This window comes from Lactuca sativa, chromosome 4 (assembly GCF_002870075.4).
Source record: "Lactuca sativa cultivar Salinas chromosome 4, Lsat_Salinas_v11, whole genome shotgun sequence".
Classification (NCBI taxonomy): domain Eukaryota; kingdom Viridiplantae; phylum Streptophyta; class Magnoliopsida; order Asterales; family Asteraceae; genus Lactuca; species Lactuca sativa.
The window spans coordinates 272,778,547-272,795,101 of NC_056626.2; the positions used below are offsets into that span (position 1 = coordinate 272,778,547).

Sequence of the window (16,555 nt, forward strand, 5' to 3'; positions counted from 1 at the left end):
CTCATGACTGACACTGATATGCTGACTAAAGGCCAAAGATACAAAAGACCGACTCGCACCCGAGTCAAATAACACTAAAGCAGGCACAAAATTCATAAGGAAGGTACCTACGCATAACCTAATATATGCATAATATTTCAACATCAATATAAATACATGAAAGGAAACGTACCAGCCACCACATCGGGCACAGCGTGGACTTCTTCCGCAGTCAGTTGGAAGGCTCTCCCTCGAGCTCTTGGTGCCTCGGTCTTCATAGGCTGACTCTCTGTAGCTCTGATGGCGGCAGGAGCAGATCCCTGAGGTGCTCCGCGCAGCTGCGGACACTCAACCTTTCGGTGTCCGGTCTGGTTGCAGTGAAAACACATTGTAAACCCCTTGGGGCAGTCCTTGGCCATGTGCCCCTCCTTGCCACATTTGTAGCAAGACCCTGCTCGACAGACTCCATCGTGACCCTTGCCGCACTTCCCGCAAGTGCGACCCTTCTGACTCCCTGGTTTGGGATCAGCGGGCTTGGCCCGCTTGGCTGCCGGCTGAGACTGTGCCGGTCGCCGATCCCTCCCTTGAGACTCTGCCTCTTCCCTGGCCTGGGTCTCAAGCTCAATCTCCCTCTTCCGGGCATTTGCCTGAAGCTCAGCAAATGTCCGGTACGAGGAGTTCGCCACGAACTCCCGGATATCCCTACGCAAAATGCTCAAATAATGGCTCATCCGAGCCTGCTCAGTGGGCACGTGCTCAGGGCAGAACATCGCCCTCTCATGGAATTTCCTCGTAATCGCCGTAACTGACTCAGTACCCTGCTCGAGGGTCAGAAACTCCTGTGCCAAACGCTCCCTCTCCACCGGGGGAACGTACTCGTCTCGGAACAGGACAGTGAACCTCTCCCAGGTCACTGTCGCAAGCTCAACAGGTGTATAATGCGCCGTCACAAACTTCCACCAGTCCTTCGCTCCCGAGCGAAGCTGGTTCAGCGCGAACCGGACCTTCAAATGCTCAGGAGACGAGCAAGTGAAGAAGCACCCCTCAATATCAGATATCCACCTCATCGCTGCCACCGGATCCTGGGTCCCATCAAACTCTGGTGGTTTTGTGTTGCTGAATTCCCGGAATAGTAACGCATCCCCACCTTGCGGCCTTGCAGCAGTCACCGCTGCGGTAGCCGCTGCAGCAGCAGCCTCAGAAAGAGCGGCATAACGCTCGTCGAACGTCTCAATCAGCGTGGTCTTTATGGACCCAAACATCTCCGGAATCTCTGCCTTGATGGCTGCAGCTACCTCCTCTTGGATGATCCGGCGGATATCCTCCTCACTGGTACCACTGCTCTCGGGCGTCAAACGTGTCCTCACCATGATCTACCGCTGAAATACGACATACAATAAATTTAGAATCCACACGAGCACACTCACACTTGTCAACTCTTTCCTCCTTGATTCTTGGCATTCCAAAGATTCTTACTTGGGCTGCACCCCGTTCCGGTGCTTTCAGTAGTACGGGCCCAATACTACTGTCCGCACCGCACCGGGGTACACTCCAAGTCCTCCTCTTCGGATCCCAAGTCCGAAGTACTCTATCATGCGTAGACTACTCTCTAATAAATCTCTCATAAGTCCCTCGCTGCTACCTATTCACTCTCAAGCGTCACATAGCAGCTCACCTCTCCCTAGGCTAAGGCATCACAAATCAGGCCAATCTAGTTCTAATAGCAATACCTAGCCTACTCTAGCATGCAGATACATCATATCGATATTAACATCACATAATGTAAGGGTATTTTGGGAAATCACCGTTCGGGCGCGGGCTGATCGTACACACATCTCTTGCTCTGCGTCTTTTCAAAAATCTTTTAATCTTTTGAAAATTACATCTCAAATCCTTAGTTTGAGTTCAAATACGCCCGAAGGTGTACTCGAATCTCTCAAACCAAGGCTCTGATACCAAATTGTAACACCAAGAATTTTAAAATAATTTTTCGCATTTTATAAAGGCAAAATTCATTTAGTATTCACAAAAACATCATTGTTTGTAACTCATTTCATAACATATAAAAACCCCAAGATCACATAATATAAAAATCCCGCGTGTGTGCACTGATCAGGCCGGCGCCTTCCCGCGATCCTCACTAGTACCTGAAACAAATAACACCAACACTGTAAGCACAAAGCTTAGTGAGTTCCCCAAAATACCACATAACACATATTAGCCACTCGAGGCTATAACTCTATGGGTCCATGCACCCAAACTCTGTGAACCCTCAGGTTCTAACTCTGTAAACAAGCATAGCATAAATCACATAGAAGAATGCAGTGCAACACATAACATACATAGCATACAAATACTCTATCACATATCTCTGGTTACCTACTCAAGGTAAAGTATAGTGAGAAGACTCACCTCGCGTGTCTCGATATCTCACAATCCTGGGAATCCCCCGTGCTCGATTCTCCGAGCTCTAATCCTCCTATAACATCATATGTCCCTAGTTAACACTTTATATCTCTAATGTTGACTATCCCTAAGAAGTCAACACAGGTCCACTCTGGTCAACGGTCAACGGTCAACTTTGACCGGACTCGGCGAGCGCTAGGGCGACTCGGCGAGTCTAGACGTTCTCACCAACTCTCTAAGATTCCCTTTCTACACGTCGAGTATCCCCCCCGACTCGACGAGTTCCACCTGGAAGAATCGCGGGGCCACCCCGACTCAACTCGCCGAGTCTGAAGAACAACTCGGCGAGTCCCAGTTCGACTCAGACCACCTGTTAACCCTCTCTAACTCGCCCTGACTCACCGATCCAACCCATAACCCAAACAGGACCATTCTAAGGCAATCTTCAAGCTACTCGCCGAGTCTGTTCATCGCACTCGGCGAGTCCATGCCATGCAACCGCTCAAACTGGTTTCTAAGGTCAGATCTGCTCCGACAATTCATAGATCTGGCCTTCCTAGACTGGTTCATCACGTAAAGTCCTTATTTCGGTGTTCATAACACACCCCATGACTCATAATTGACGTTTTGACCTAAGGCATAAGGATTCCAATCCAAAACCTCCATTGATTCCCGAAAAGCTCAGGCAAGGGACACTCTGGACTTCCAAGGGTCCCGATATAGGGTTCCAATCGCTTGGGGGACTAAGGGAGCACTCGATTTAGCCATAAAAGGGTTCAATAAACCCTAAATCAATATACACATCAACATAGAAGGGAACAACTCGAAAATATTACTTGAATAACGTTGCTTTGTGCCCCCAACTCTCAGAATATAGCTTCTCCTGTTGTTCCCTTAACCAAGTCTCCTCCTCCTTGCAAAATAACACTTCCAAGATCAATAATGGTCTTCTACCTTGCTCCAGATGCTCACACTCGAATTAGGGTTTCGCTCAACGGACTGGGGTGAGCAATGACGACCATAAGGCCCTTTTATATATGTCCCAAACCTGGAAAGTTAGGGTTTCGTTAAACAGCGCGGACTCCCCGAGTCCATATCTGGACTCGCCGAGTCCAGTCACGAACCCGCGACCAGATCCGTGATCCTACTCGGCGAGTCTGAGCTCCAACTCGCCGAGTCCCCTCTCAAAACACCAAAATCATAAATATAACGATACCTGGAATTCTGGGCTGTTACACGCATGTTTGTTGAACTAAAAATAAAGCAGTGGATAAGGCGGTGGATAGGTAACCGGATGCTTGCCTCTTGAGCGGTGGATGGAATATAAACCCCATTGGCTATCGTGTTCCACCATCTTGCTGCATCTTCACCATTTGGAAAATCCTTGTGACAATTTTCCAAAAACATACCAAAAGCTTCTATCATAACCACATTTTGCTCATATAAGCCCATTCGCCATGATAATTCTGCCATACCGCATTCTCTAAACTCGCCCCCAAGCATAAAAGTAAGCATACTAGTGTTAAAGTAATCATCGCCCCCACGGAATGTGATGGTAGAGTAAAACTCCCAACATAACTCTTGATAGACCGACTCTTGGATTCGAAAAATTCTCCTCCAAGCATCACATGTAATTCTCACCCCATCTTGAATAAAGACCTTAGTGAGATATGGATTCATTTCTCTCACCAATCCCCATTGTTCCAACCATGGACAATCTAACTCGTTTGGCAAATAAAAGTCTTTCTTTTTCAGCTTCTCCAACTTTTTCTTCCTTGCCACCAATGTTGCCTTTGAGCCAATTTGAGGGAAATGAAGCCAAGGAAAGACCCCTTGGCCTTTTTGAGATCATTGGTTTCTTTTTCTAGACACGATTCTATAAAACCAAAGTCACAGAAAACCAAACAAAACACAGAAAACATTAGAAAGAAAGAAACTTCAACACAACGAGATGAACTCGTCGAGTTCTGTAACAGGTGCGATTTTTTTTGATTCAATAAATAGGACCACTTAACACAAAATTTCACTCAGTGGTTTGTCTAGGATAGCAAAATAAGCAAGAATTCACGGGAAAAACTAATAGAAACATCCTAATTGAGTCAAAATTTAAACCCTAATGCTCATATGAAAAGTCAAAATCAGGTTATTTAAACAAATCGGGGCCATCAAACTACTAAAAATTGAAACTTAAACAAGAATGTTCATGAAAAATCTTACCTTTTGAAGAGATTTGGAGAAGAAATTACAAAAAATGAAAAGCTTGCTTGGGAGAGTTCACTTGGCCGAATGGGATGTGTGGTGACGGCTGGTTGAATGTGGTTTTACTTTTTAGGGTGAAAACCTTAATTTACAGCAATTAAAATATATTTTTTTTGGTAATAAAATGCGACTCGTCGAGTTGTGGTCCAGCTCGTCTAGTAGACACGGGTTTGACCAAAATGTTGGGACTTTTAAAATGGACTCGCTAAGTAGTAACCTGGAACTCGATGAGTTTATGCTCTGCTGGAAAAAAATTGTTTTCTTTGTGAAAATAAAGCACCACACCCCACACTCAACTTTGCTAGTCCTCTCAGCAATATTTTAAGTGAATTTGGAAGATGAAGCATGAAAATCCTAGTAAAAACACACAAAAAGAAATAAAATACTAAAAAGGAAAAGAAATAAGAAAGCAAACTCAAGTGTCGGGTTGCCTCCCGCAAGTGCTTCTTTTTTAGGAGTCTTTAACTGGACTCCTTCCCGTCCTACGTTGTGCTGGATTTGAATGAAAATTACTTCTTTACCCTTTGCTCTTTATACTTTGTCTTGTAGGAATGGATTTTCCTCTTGTATGCCTTCTTCAATTCTTCTTTCTTTCTCTTAATGGCATTTTCTTCAAATTTCTCGTTTTATCCCTTTACTAAGCTTTCTCTCTTTTTCTTCTTCCTTGTGTCCCACTTTAATAACTTCCATCTTGTCTATCTTAATTTCCTTTTCATTAATCCTTCCATTGTCATTCGAAATCATATATTTATCCTCCTTTTTCTTGGAAATCAAGTGGTTGAAAAGTGAAAACCTCAAAATTAGTTGACACCAAGGCGCGAGGTTTGGTTCTTTTTATTTTCCCTTTTTGATAAGTCTCTTTATTTCTCCATCCTTCTTCCAAGTTTGATAACTTTATTACTTCTATTTTATTGATGGTGTGCAAGTCACATGAAAGATTTTTGTTCTTTGTATCATCCCAAACCATTTTATTCTCTTGTTCTTTCAAGTCGTCATATTCGTTGCCATTATTAATATCCAAGTTTACGTTAAGACATTTTACATCTTCTTTTCCTATTTGTCCTTCAAGTAACCTTTCCAATTCTTCTAAATCCCTTTGGGCATCAAAATTCTCTCCCGAGTCAAATGTAAATTCCTCTTATTTATGCTCTTGCCATTCTGCTAGTGTAAGTCCCCAAAATGCTTGTGTATCAATCAGATCCGTTTGATGGTGCGGAATCCCAATCAAACGGATGATGTCAGATCAAATAGAAGATAAGGAGAAGAAGAATAATCTGAATCTCAATGTATTGATGAATATAATGATGATCCTTTACATGAGATTCACACACACTAATACACACGTGTTCTTTTCTCTAGTTTCTCTCTCTACAACACCTTAGAATACACACACATAAGCTCCTCTAAACCGTACACTCTTTTATGTTCATCAATACCTCCTCAACCACCTAACACCTATATATATATATATATATATATATATATATATATATATATATATATATATATATATATATATATATATATATATATATATACTTGGGGAATATGGGCCATAAATGGGTTTACGACCGTAAACACCCATTGACCGTAAACCTAACCGTAAACTCATAAAATATTACAGAAAAATACATTTTCCTAGAAAAGCAAAGTATAAACAATATTTTGACCCAACAATCTCCCCCTTCGTTTATATCTTTCTTTTCTTAATTGACCCACCAAGCTCCCCTTAAAAAGTAGCTGACTTTTCTTGTCAATCTTCATCGAGAGCTTGGCTTCAGCATTTATTTTCAATGAATGACTTCATCTTGAGCACTTGGGCAATTCTTCAAGATTTGGCATTGAACGCATATTGGGTGAGGAGGCTTGATGTACTGATTCTTGAAAGATAGCACTTTCAGCTTGAGAATCTTCAGAGAGAATATCAGTGAGAACTAATCTACTGGATCACATCAGCAGGATTAAGATAGCAGCAGACTGATTGAGGAGGCTTAAATGCAATCCATCACATAATCTTCAAGAACAGCTTCACCTTGCTTCTGAGGTTGAAAGATTGAATGTTGAAAGAATAATCTTCATTTCTTGCTCCTTCAAATGAGAATTCTTCGAAGATCACAGATGAAGCCTTGGCTCAGAAAATCTTCGATACAGTCTCCATAAGTCTCATCTACACCTGAATTCACTTTTCAAGACTAAACAAAACTAAAAGAAAACTTAGCGCACAATATTTTTGGAATTTTCATATTTTCTGAAAAATAAAACAGAAACAAAAATATTTTTGGATTTTTAATTTTCTGATTTTTGTTTGATTTTGAATTTATTATTATTATTATTTTTAATTCTCCCCCTAAATTTGTGCATAGAGGAAAACTATGAACAAATTTAACAAAAAGAAAAATATTTGGGATCAAAGTTGTGAGACAACATGAACTTATTTATCAGTACCTTCACCTTCATGAATAGATCTGGTCAATTGCTGGTATTGTGGTCCACTTAAACACGAAGAGTATCAAAAAACTTTTCTAAATAAACCATTTAGCCGACGATGACCACGGGTATTGTTGTCCACTTAAATTAAGCAGCGAGATCTACAAACAACCTCTAAATGGTTCAATTTTAGTTGCACGAGAACGTGTTTCCCACTTCCCGATATACTCTGGTTATCAAGAACTTCCAAAGAACTCCTTACTTTAGGTGAGTAAAATTATTAAGGGGGAAGTCAGATTTAGAGATAGATGCATATGTTGTGTCCCAAGTCGGATATATTTCAATTACACAGAGGGGACAACATATGGCTAACTAGGATAGAGGGATTGAGAGGTACAATGTTGCATATGTTGTGTCCTAGGTCGAATCTTCCGATCACGTAGAGGGGACAACATATGGCTAACAGATAGAAATAGTTTCATAGATAAGAAGTTGTGTAGAAATAGAGTTGCATATGTTGCATTCCAGGTTAGATCTTCCGATCACACAGAGGAAGCAACATATGACTGATAGATAGAATGCAAGAGAATAATTTCCTACATACCTACTTTATCAGAACACCCCAGTCGCCCTATCAGAACCAGAATTAAGGACATAAGTCCGTACATCAAGGAAAAGTTAAGCCATAGTTCTAGATGCGTATTAATTTAATGTATCATGTAGGTTCCCGTGTTTATCTCACCGCTCAGTCTACCCAAGCGTCGTATGGTCAGTCCAAACAATCCTATCTAAATCCACACTTTCAAATCCTTCGTGCCTACTAGCACATTGATCACAGAGTCTAGACAATTCAGATTTAGTCCTTTACACATGTTTTAGACTGCCCGTTATCACTTTCTTGATATCACTTCCCAAACAATAGTAACGAAAAACTATAAGAAAATAAAAAGTTATCTTCAAAATGAATCAGATTAAGATATAACTCCGAAGTATAGAGAAGAAAACTCAAACCACAAGTCACCGATTGAATTTGCATCCAGAAGGTCTGAGAGCACCACGCATAATCTTAGAACAGATCCAAAAATTCTTCATGTCATTAAACACTAACCCCATTTGTGATCTCTTCCTTTCTTCCCTTCCCGCAATGGACACATACTCTCAAACAAAATTCTGAGTGTTGTACAGTTGAGAGATGCTTCCTATCATGTGCTTGGAACAGCCATTACCAACAAACCGAAGTCTGATGATATGCCTCCATAGCTGCTTCGACACAAAGCGGGATCAGTTGGTCTTTGGAACCCAGTCCATTTTGAAACTGGGTTGACCTTTGTCATCTTTGCAATGTACTCTCTCCCAAGACATGTCCTGCTTATCACAAACAGAAGATGTAGAAATATTAGAACCATTAGAAGATTTGGGAGAGTGAGCCTTTGGAACCCATTTGTAGTTGGGTTTAACCCATTTCTTTTTCGATCTGATGGGTGGCCCAGCACTTGCTTTTGATCTTGATGTCGGCCGTTGAGATAACTTTGATTTTGGCTTCACAGGAGCATCTCTTGGATTTGGCTTCTTGGCCGACATTCCCTTCTTGCCTTTGGGATTCGGATTCTTGGCCTTCTGCACGTTCCAGTCACCATTGTTTGAACGTGACCTTGAGGGGTTTCTTTTGGAAAATCTCCCTCTTTGCGCGTTCTGCCAGCCTTGTGCATAGAAGGGAACGTATGCGCGATTAGGACAATTTCTGACAATGTGTTTAGGTGTTCCACAGTGAAAAACAAGTCTTTTTCTTCACTGTGAAGTTATTTCTTTCTGCCCCTGGTGGCGTATCCTTGACATGTCTCTTATTGTTCCCATAAGCACAATTACAACAGGCACTCTGTTTCACTGGAATTGGTGGCCTGTATTTCTCAACAGCAGGTTGATCAGAAGCAGCTGAGTTCGAAGCAACAGATTCATAGTTCAAGGAGTCATTGGTTTGTTCAGTAGTGTTCTCCTTGTTCTCATCTTCTGCTACTTTATCTGCACATAAAGTAGAAACATTAGAATCTTTAACCTGAATACCTCCTAACACAAATCCAGATGGTTTGCCATAATGAAGATGTGCCTCCTTGTCAATTTCTTCCTGTGTCATAGGGATGGATGTGTAGTTATGATTGAAATGTGGAAGAACACTATCATACCCTAGACCTTTTTGCTGGTTATTTTTAAATTGCAGACAATGGTCTATCATGTTTGCAACTACTTCTCTTGACACATCAAATTTTTTATAATCAAAATCTGCAGTTTCAAATTTGCCTTTTAATGTGTCAAGCTCAGCAGTTAACTTAGCAAGTTGTCTCTTAACATAGTCATAAGTTTCACATTTGTTGCTATAATCTTCTTGAAGCCTCCTAAAGTCTTTGGTTTGTGCTTCTAATTTAGCCTTTAGGGGTTTATGTCCTTTCATGAGTTGATATCCTTCATATCTCAGGTCCTCAACTTCTCTTTTTAATAAATCAATTTTTTCATGAAGAAGTTTAATCGTAGCTTCACATGATTGAGAGCATGAAACTTCATTGACCGGGATGTTTACGGAACTTATTGTTTTTCCACACTTCAAAGTGTCAAGTTCTTCAATTACAACAGCAAGACTAAGATGAATGAGATCTTTTATCTTCTTGATGACAGCCACGTTCATATCCTACGATTTTGGAAGTGAAATCAGTAGCTTTTTATTTATCTCGGACTTGGTCAAGAAGATCCCAAATATATTCATCTCAGTAGTGAAAGTAGTGAATCTCTGCAGCTGAGCTTCCAGGGTTTCTCCAGGGATATAATTGAACATGTTGAAGTTTTGTCTTAACATATCCTGACGACTCTCTTTCATGTTTTTAATTCCCTCGTAGATCTCAAAAACCATTAAAAGTCGAATTTAAAGAGTCAAACTTAAAAGTCAAACCAAAAAGCTAAATTTGTAAATTTAAAAGTTAAATGAAATAGTCAAAGTTTAAGGTCAAAGGTCAAACTTGGAAGTCAAAGACAAAATTTAAGGTCAAAAGTCAAAATTAAAAGTAAAAAGTCAATTTAGAAATTTAAAAACTAAAAGCTAAATTTTTTGGAAGAAAATAGAATTTAATATTAAAAGAATTTGAATTTTGGGGTTAAAAGTATTAAATTTGCGAAAGTGGTGCGACTAGGAGTGGTTTTAAGTTAAAATCGAAAGGCTTGTAACAAGTTGCTGGTTGGTTCAACTGGTAAGGCGTGTTGCTGATGAACCTGGGGACCCAGGTTCGATCCCCGGCACCCCCAAATCTGTTTCCCTTTTTATTGAAGTGCGCAAGTAAGCCATTGATGCTCCCGAGCCGAGCCTATCCCACCGAGCCGAGGCCGCAAACTCCAAGCCACAAACGCCGCCGTAAACCGTCAGCCACAAACTCCGGCGACTGCAAACCGCCGGCCGTAAACTCCTCGCAGATTACGTGAAAAGCAACGTTTTTCACCCCCTTTTTGCTCCAAAACTCGATCAAAAACCTGTTTTTATGAAAAACGCGAAGAACAAACCCCCCTAATTTTCAGAGATCTATCCAAAAACGCAAAAATCTTTCGAAAATAAGATCAAATAAGCTCTAGATTTGACAAAATTGACTGATACAATCCAAGCTCTGATACCAATTGTAAGTCCCCAAAATGCTTGTGTATCAATCAGATCCGTTTGATGGTGCGGAATCTCAATCAAACAAATGATGTCAGATCAAATAGAAGAGAAGGAGAAGAAGAATAATATGAATCTCAATCTATTTATGGAGAGAATGATGATCATTTACATGAGATTCACACATACTAACACACACTTGTTCTTCTCTCTAGTTTCTCTCTCTAGAACACCTTAGAATACACACACATATGCTCCTCTAGACCGTACACTCTCTTTTGTTCATCAATCCCTCTTCAACCACCTAACACCTATATATCCTTGGGGAATATGGGCCATAAATGGGTTTACGGCCGTAAACATCCATTGACCGTAAACATGGCTGTAAACTTATAAAATATTATAGAAAAATACATTTACCTAGAAAAGCAAAGTATAAACCATATTTTGACCCAACAACTAGTTCCTTTTCCAACAATTCATCAATTGCATCTATCTCATCATTACTAAATTCAACGCACTTGCTTTCTTGATTGGTTCCAAAAGTGACTGAATTGTCCCCTACCCGAAGTGTAAGTTTTGATTCTCGCACATCAATTATTGCACAAGCAGTATTCAAGAATGGTCTCCTAAGAATTATTGGCACTTGATGGTCTTCCTCCATATCCAAAACTTTGAAGTCAATAGGAAACACAAGCTTATCCACTTTGATGAGAAGATCTTCGCATACTCCCCTTGAACGAGTTATTGTTTTGTCAGCCAGATGGATTGTCATTTGGATAGGTTTGGGTTCTGGTAGGTTCAACTTCTTGAAAAATGAGTATGACATAATGTTGATACTAGCTCCTAAATCTGCCAATGCATGAGTGGTACTCAAGTTTCCAAATTGGCAAGGAAAAGTTATACTTCCTGGATCGCCCCTCTTTTCTGGTATCTCATTCGTCATAATGGCAGAACAATATTCGCTCAAGACTATTTCTTCTACTTCAGCTATCTTTTTCCTATTTGTGAGGAGGTCTCTAAGTAAACTTGCATACTTTGGTGTTTCAATTATTGCTTCAATGAATCGGATGTTCACATGAAGTTTCTTTATGTGCTCTAAGAACCTCTTGTATTCTCCATTTTGTCTTTCTTGGAATGCGCGTCCTGGGAATGGCAAGGGAGGTTGGTATTTATTCAAAGAAGTTGCATTTTTTTCATCAGATGGGGAACTCGTCGAGTTTTGTACTCTGGTTGCGAAATTTCAGTTTTTTCTTCTTTTTCTTGCACCTCTTTTGGATCTTCTTTTTGGACTGGAGTCATAGGAGTGAAAATCTGCTCAAAACTTGTTGTTATTGCATTAACATGCGCCACTCTAGGATTCTTCTCGGTATCGCTCGGAAGTCCACCCGATGTTCTTTCGTTGAATTGCTTAGTAAGTTGCCCAAGTTTTTTTCAATATTAAGAATTGAGGCTTGTTGATTCCGGAGTAGAGATTGTTGATCTATCATCATCTTTTGTTCTTATGGCAGCATCTGAATCGTCATGCCTTTTTTCAGAAGCACTAGCAAATCGGGCTAACATAGCTTCAAGATTCGTCTTCTTCTCTTGCACCGATTCTTCTTTTTGATAAAATCCTCGGGCCTTTTACCTATATTTCTCCCCCTTTTCCTTCTTTTACTCATCATAAGGAAGCATTCCTTCTTGGGTTTTCGCCAATCATCCTCGTATCTATCGCCACTTGAATAACAAACTTGTGCCTTTCAGTTGTCGTTCTCATCAAGATTGCAATTTTTAGTAAGATGAGTCCCGCTACAATTGTCACACCCCACTCTAATTGCATAAATGGATTGGTCCATCTTTGTCATCCTACGATCCATACTTTCTAGTTTTGCCATCATTGCTGCCATATCATCGGAAATTGAGTTAACCATGCCTCTAGTTGTGTCGTTTCTTGGGTTATGATACTCTCTTGAATGTTTGGAGAACTATTCCCCCAATGCTTTAATAACGGCTAGCGCTTTCTTCGTGAGAGGTCCTTGGGAATCGAGTAATTGCCTAGTTGTGACATTCACACCATCATAAAAGATGGAAACTTCTTGTTGCACGTTTAGGTCGTTTTGAGGGTAGTTTCTTATCAAACCCTTGTATCTCTCCCACGCCTCATAGAGTGATTCCCCTGGAATTTGTTCAAAGTTGCCAATGGCTTTCTTCAATTTTGCTATCTTGGAAGGTGGACAAAACTGATCAATAAACTCTTCGCACATCTTTTGCCATGTTGTAATGGATCATGGGGGTAGTAATTTCAACCAATCCTTCACGGCTCCCTTGAATGTCACCAGTAACATCCGAAGTAAAATGGCATCACGAGACACATTTTGCATGTGGAAATAGTCAGCAATGTCCATGACTTCTTTAATATGCTTATAAGCATCTTCGTGATCCTTCCCATTAGGGATGTCAACGGGACCAAACGAGAGCGGAAATAGCTACTGATATGTGCATATTTATACACATATTTATACAACATACATTAATATTTTGATTAATTTTATGGCCTTATTAAAACAAAAGATACTTAATTTGCTATAAATCATGTTTTAGGGACCAAAAGACATGCTTGGAGCAAAAAGGAAGCTGGAAGTTGGATTAAGGAGGCTGGAAGATGGAAGTTTGAACCAAAGCTCTAAAATGAAGAAAAACATGCCCAACACATCGTGGTGATCTTACCACGGCATGGTGACTTGAAGAATCCTGATCAACTTTGAAGACTTGGAGAATACGGGATAAGCACGATGACCATGACGTGGTGAACCCACCACGATGTGGTGCCCTGATTTCTTGAAAAATATAAATAGATCACATAAACCTTCGAATTGGAACTTTTGGCTCTGGAGAATTCGACACTTTTGGAGGAAAAACACTGGAATTAAGGCTTGGAAGCAAGGATCTCATTCACAACCATTAGAAGGAGGAGCATTAAGGCAATTGAACTTACACTTCGATTTTTCTTTAGATTTAGCCATGTCTAACACTTTGAACTTCGTTTTTGTCACTTCATTTGCTGAAATGATAAGCTAAATACTCATGAATTTCGTTTAGCCTAGGATGAGTTGACTATTCGTGGTTGATTTTATGGTTTGGATTTAAATATTTTGTAATTTGTTGATTTAGCTTATTAAAGAACCTCAAGTACTTTTGGTAACTACTTTTCTCTACTTATTGCTGAATTTGATTACGTTAGTATGACCATCTCTCTTAATTAGATTTGAATCTTATGATCTTGTGATTTGCAAAATTGTAGGAATAGAGTTTTGAATAAAACCTAGGGTTAAGTACAAAAGTGGGTAAAAGAGTATAGGAGCTAATATATGACGAAAAATCTTATATCAAATTGAATCAATAAACTAAATTGGTCAATTAGATATAAGTCTAATCAATTCGAACTGAACATTAGTGAGCTGGTAAGTTTGTTCGCCTGATCACCGAATAAATAAGCTAGTTTGCTAAAGGATTAAATTAATGAATACTAATTTGTTCATCTTAGGAATCGGTAACAAAAGAAACTAATTCCATTGCACTTCCATAAATCAACCATAATAACAACAAATCCGAAGCTGAACGAAAGTCTCTTTCTCACCGTGGTTAATTCATACTTGTTTGCTTCCTTAGTTTAGTGTTAGTTTAATTAAGTGAATTTTGAGTAAATTTGGTAATTTAAGTATCTAGTCTTGCAAAACTAGGAAAACAAAATCTTTTCTTATTTGATTATTAATTAGTTAAATAGTAGAATAAAGTAGTTGAAACACCGTTGCTTGAGTTCGACACTCGTACTTACCATTGCTATACTATTGCAAGATTAGGTACACTACATAGTGTGTTTAATAGTCTAGTGAAGGGATAACTTTATAAATTAAAACTTGGAAAAAATATAAGCACATTAAACTCACATCAAGTTTTTGGCGCCGTTGCCAGGAACGGTTCAGTTTTAGTTACTCTAATTTGCTATTTTAGGATTAGTTGCAGTTAGATTTTAATTTTTATTAATTTTTTTAGGTTTTCGTATTTTAGATTCACCACGTCGTGGTAATTTATACCAGCCGTGGTATTGCTACTGTAGGAATTTTATTTTTCGTTTTTGTTCTTTTACATGTTTTCTTTGTTTATTTGTAAATCGTTATGACCCGTGGATCAAAGTCATCTTTGATTCCACCATTTGAAGATCCGAAATCTGCATTTCGTAAGAATAAGGACAAAGTCGTAGGAGGATCTTCAACACCAAATAATTCACCGTTGTAGAGTCTAAAATCTGTCTTTGGCAAGAAAACGGGAAAGAAAGTAGGAGAATCAAGCATCTCAACATTGGTGGACGAAGACCCGAAGAAGGAAGACACCGAGTACGAAACTGAAGGAGGCGGAAAGAAGACTAAATCTGAAAACGAAAGTGACCCCGAACTTGATCTTGAAACCGAAGCCGATAACACCATGGCTAACATCGATGAAATGTCCATGGGAGAATGGATGAAAAGGATGCGTGACGATACCGGCCCAGGACTCGTGCAACCCGCGATTCCAGAAACTGCAAACTTTGAACTGAAAGGTCATATACTTTCACAACTCAGGGACATCCTATTTTATGGGAAAGATAACGAAGACGCATACAAGCATCTTGACGAGGTCAATGACATAGCAGACTACTTCAACACCCCTAATGTGCCTCGCGAGACTGTTCTACTTCGCATGCTTCGAGTCACGTTCAAAGGAGTCGTGAAAGAATGGCGAAAGTCACTCCCTCCAGGATCTATCACCACATGGGCTAAGATGCGCGAGGAATTCATTGATCAATTTTTCCTTCCCTCAAAAATATCAAAATTGAAGAAGGCCATTGCAAACTTTGAGCAACAACTAGGTGAGTCCCTTTATGAGGCATGTGAGAGATACAAAAGTTTATTGAGGAACTGTCCTCATAATGATCTGAACAGTCAACAAGAAGTCTCCATTTTCTATGATGGAGTGAATGTGATAACCAGGCAACTCCTTGACTCTCAAGAACCACTCACAAAGAAGGCACTCACAGCAGTAAAAGAGCTCATTGAAGAATTCTCTAAGCACTCTAGAGAATACTATAACCCAAGGAATGATGGGACGAGGGGATCGGCTAATGTTGCTTCGGAAGACATGTCTGCAGTTTTGGCAATGTTGCACAACATGGATAGGAGAATGACTAAGATGGATCAAACAATCCATGCTATTCGGGTTGGGTGTGAAAACTATAATGGGCCTCATTTAACTAACGATTTTGACCTTGATGGAATGGAAACCCGAAGGTTCAAGCTTTCTACTCGAGTGGTGATCGTTTTGATGAAGATTGGAGAAACCCCAAGAAAAAATGGTTGCCTTATGATGAGTACAAGAAGGACAAAGAAGAGAAGTATGAAAAAAAAGGAAGAGGCTTCTACCAAAGAGAAGAACACCCGGAGGAAAAGAAATCTGATTTGGAGACTATGCTTACCCGATTTGTAGTCGCTTCCGAAAAAAGGCACGGCGGAACTGAAGCAACGATTAAAGAGCAACAAGAGTTAATGAAAGGTCAACAAATGATGATGAAAGAATAACAAGAGATGATGAGAAATACGCAAGCACTCGTTAGGAATCAACAAGCTTCAATCCTTACAATAGTAAAACAACTCGGGCAGCTAGTGAGCAAATTGAATGAAAGATCGCCGAGGGACTTCCAGGAAATACCGAACAAAACTCAAGAGGAGATCACATTCAAGCCATCTCCACTAGAAGCAGAAAAATTATTACTCATTTAACTCCTATTGACATAAACAAACCAGAAGCCGACCAGGAAGTTCAAGAGGAAAGTAAAGA

General features: G+C 39.9%; 2 non-coding genes across 2 annotated transcripts; one reads left to right on the forward strand and one right to left on the reverse strand.

The window, feature by feature from the left end:
- Positions 1-12,793: 12,793 nt before the first annotated feature.
- On the forward strand, positions 12,794-12,900 carry LOC111904712 (small nucleolar RNA R71). The gene has a single exon (XR_002854609.1). It is a non-coding gene; the product is annotated as a small nucleolar RNA R71 (small nucleolar RNA).
- A 2,650-nt stretch (positions 12,901-15,550) lies between these two features.
- LOC111904711 (small nucleolar RNA R71) lies at positions 15,551-15,657 on the reverse strand. Its single transcript, XR_002854608.1, has one exon. It is a non-coding gene; the product is annotated as a small nucleolar RNA R71 (small nucleolar RNA).
- Between the last annotated feature and the right edge of the window lie 898 nt (positions 15,658-16,555).